The sequence below is a fragment of the Castor canadensis genome, chromosome 5 (genome assembly GCF_047511655.1).
Source record: "Castor canadensis chromosome 5, mCasCan1.hap1v2, whole genome shotgun sequence".
Classification (NCBI taxonomy): Eukaryota; Metazoa; Chordata; class Mammalia; order Rodentia; family Castoridae; genus Castor; species Castor canadensis.
In genome coordinates this window covers 54,586,943-54,591,095 of record NC_133390.1, presented here as the reverse complement: position 1 = coordinate 54,591,095, position 4,153 = coordinate 54,586,943, and positions in this window count along the sequence as shown.

Below are 4,153 nucleotides of genomic sequence, written 5' to 3'. Positions count from 1 at the left end.
TGTGTTAGTCATCTGCTGTTTTTTAGTGGCTTCCAGGTCAAAGGGGGTGTACAAGTGGAAGGCCCACACAAATGCTCATTAAACTGGTTGGGACTCTCATCTGACCTTTGGAAGACCTCTGATGTTTTTCTTGTATTCATAGCCTTTTTCCCTCCTTCTTTCATGCCCCTAATCATGCCTTCTGATACTGGTCAAGCTGTTGGTAGCCTCATTCATCATTAGGGTCCCAATGGGGGGTCTTCCTTGGGGAATTGAGCTTGAGCATATGCTTGGGCATTTAGAGTGCCCTCAGGGGCATGAGCTTCCAACCACTTTAGAGCCACCAACATCATACAGCACCACTCTCTGGTATTGAGTAGAGTCAGAAGAAGCTATCAACAGTCTGTCCAAGTGGTTTTGTGAGTTTGGATGATGGACTGCCTCAAATCAATCAGAACCTGAGGTTTTTCCATGAAGGAGGTGTGTGATGTTTCCAGTTTAGGAGGTCTGTTGTGGTAAAAGGCCAGTAGACAAATGTTCACCCTCTTCCTTGTCTTTGATCATTATGGTCATAATACATTGGGTCTTGGACCTCCCTTAGGGGTTTCTGGAGGGCAGTGGGAGTCTGAGGAGAGGAGGGGTCCTTATGGAGACTGGTTGGATGACCCTGACTGAATGGGGGATGTGAGGTGAGAACTGACAGAATCAGAGTGGGCATGGAGCCCATAGGATTCAAGGAGGTCAGGGGAATTGAGGCTCTAGAGGTGTCCAGGTCAGATTTTACAGGTGTGACTGTCCCTCCAGCTTTCCCATCTGATGTTGGAGGCAAGGGTGCAGAACTGGGTGCCAGTGGCAGAGGTGGATAAACTGGCAGACAAGGCGGTGGCATTTCCTAGGGTTCCTTGGCCAGGAACTCACAAATGGTCTCCTTTGTTTTCTCTCAAAGTTGTGGCCACCCTAGCCACCATAATCCCACAAGTTTCTTCCAGACAGGACCTTAGCCATGTGAGTTAGCTAAGGACAGCATCCTGCCATAAATCAATATAGAAAAACTGATCCGGGTGCCTAGGATTCCCTACAATTACCCTACAAACTTCATTAACCACAGTTTTGTCTAGTGACCCTTCCAGGGGCCATCCTATGCCAAAAGTGGGCCAATCTACTTCAGAAAGGGCCTTAAGCTTGTTAGGAGTTAACTCCATAGTCTCCATGGAGACTTTTAAACACTTTTATAAAGTGTTTAACCATACACTCCAAGGGAGTGTTTTTATCTGATTTTCACCCATTATCAGATGTCAAGACAGACAAGGAGGGGTAGGGGTTTTGGGAGAGTTGTAAGGGGGCCCACTTCTGTGACACACAAGGGAGAACAATATGTGACCCTTAGTGACCTGGATGTGATTGCCTAGCCAGGAACTGTACCTACACAGGTTCCTCACTTGCTTCATCCATCTCTGGCCACTCCCCTCATGGGGATTTAGGTGTTTCTTAGCCATAGTGAGTCCATATAATTCCCAGACCAGAGGTCCTGTTTGGGTTCACCCTAGACCAGACGAGTTATCTGTGGACCTGCATATGGGGACTCCACACTTGTTTCGTAGCCAAGCTACCTCTCATTCACATACACTCGCACTCAATCATCCAGTTTTCTGCCCCATTCCCAGTGCCTATGAGTTATGGTTTTGCTTTCTCCAGTTACTTGAGTGGCTCTGGGAGGTGATCAAACTTCCCTTCTGCCACTTAGGGACAGGCTTAATATCTGAATGCAGGTTCTTACCAGTCTGATGGGTGATGCCCCCAATTGATTCCTGGGCCTTCTCCCGGTTCTTTTGTGCAACTGAGACTTCCTCTCTGCTGTGCCAGGTGAGTCTCTCCATTGGATTAACAGGTCTGCTGGTGCCTGGTGGGATAGCTGTCTCAACAGGCTGGGGACATGGAGTCCCAGCAACAAGGAGGTGAAAACACTGTCTGAATCCCAGACTGAACCCCCAGAAATACTGTGGGATATTCAAGCAGGGAATCTGGACACTATGGCTTTTCAGGAAGCAATATTTATTTGCATGCCAGCAGCAGCTCAGCTGACTCCCATCCATAGGCTGAGGCTCAAGAACAAAGGGGCTTTGCCTTATATACCTTTGCAAGCAGGTTACAGAAGCAAGAAACACAGTTATACCCATATATGGTTGTATGCATCTCTATTGGCTACTTTGCCCTCATGTTCGCATTCTCTAAGTTTTATCTCCCTGCTCTGTTGTTTCCCTCCTCTCTGCTATGGTAGAGATGTGCTGAAATTGATCTCTCTTCCAAAGTCAAAAGTTTTGGGGAAAGATCCAGATCATTTTTTCTTGACAAGAACTTCACCAAGGCCAGAAGACAGGCTATATGGGATGACAGTGGTGACCACATGTACATTATACAGTACAAAAAAAAATTACCTAGAAAAATTGGTGCTTTGGTGTGGTTCCATAGAGACAAAATTCAAATATAGGGAATATTGCATGAGAATTCTTTCTCAGATTTTAAGGAGAAGATTTTGATTTGAGAATTAAAAGAATGTTTTTAGTTCTATTGTGACAAATATTTGTTACATTAAAGAAATTCAATATTTGGTATATTGTAAGAACTTTTGTAAATACCACAGTGTACTCCCACCCAGCACAACAATAAAAGTAAACAAGTAAATAAAATAAAAAAAGAAATTCAATGTTTCTGTGAATATGTAATAAATATTGATTTACCTCAGTTCCATGATTATATAAATGATGCAAAGTGTTATTTATTAATAAACTTCACAAAATCACTAAATAAAATCATAACCAGTCTAATTGAGTAGTTTAGAAGATTCTAAGTTTTAGAAGTTCTCAGTAGGCTCTGGAAAATGGATTATATTAGTACATGGATGTGAATTTAACTAAATGAATAATTCAATATTGCATATAAAATACTTGAGACAGACAATGTGAGAAGAAAGTTATTAACTTAGGGAAAACATCTTTATTATTTTTGATGATTAACCTCATGTGTCCATTTGACCGAGGTATGGTGCCCAACTGTGGTAAAATACGAGTTTCAATGCTGCTGTGAAGGTATTTTTTAGATGTGATTAACTTTCAAATCAATAGATTGAGTAAAGTAGCAGGTGATCTTCCATAATGTGGGAAGATTTCAACTATCATCCAAATAGTTGAAAGTCTAAGAGCGAAGAGTGAGGTTTTCTGACTAAGAAACAATTTTGCCTCAACAACACAGCAGAGAAACATTGCCTGAGTTTCCTGCAGTCTTCAGACTCTTCCTTGAATTTCCAGCCTGAGGAAAATCTACAGATTTTACAGTCTCCCACTTTCACATGAGCCAGTCCCTTAAATTGTTCTTTCTCTCTAAATATGTGTGTGAGTATTAGATTCCTTATACCATTGCTATTACAAAAGATCAGAGATGATCAACTTATAAAGACAAATATTTATTTTGGCTTGCAGGTTTAGAGTTTCCAGTTCATGATCAATTAGCCCCATTGCTTTTGGGCCTTCTGTGAGGTAGCACATCATGGTAGAATTGCATAATAGAGAAAAACTGGTCACCTCATGAGCCAGGGAACAAAATAAAAAGGGAAAGAGGAGGGAGCTGGAGTTCCACAATCCCCTTTGAGGGTAAGTACCTAAGGACCTCCCACTAAGACCCACCTTTCAAATCTTCTACCACTTCTCAATAATGGCATCCTGAAGACCAAGTCTTTAATTTGGTCCTGGGGGACAATCAAGATGCACACACACACATGCACACGTGCGCGCGCGCGCACACACACACGCACTATTGGTTCTGCAAAATGAACAAAAAGGAATAAAATGAGCAAAAGTTACAAACTTATCACTAAAATAAAAAGGCAGGGCTGGGGGCATGGCGTAAGTGGTAAAGCACTTCCCTAGCTTGTGCAAGGCCTTAGGTTTAATTTCTAGTATCACAAAAAATAAAATAAAACAAAATAAAAAGGCAAAAAATGTTTAATTTTGCTCAAAATAGAAAAATTTCCGTTTAAACTAAATTAAGCTATATTCCTTCCACATTACAATGGCAAAAAGTTGAAATGCTTGCTCACACACATTTTTTAAACTAAGCCAAAAACAAAAGAAACCAAAACCTTGCAATCTTAACTTTGGATTCAGTAATTGATTCTCTC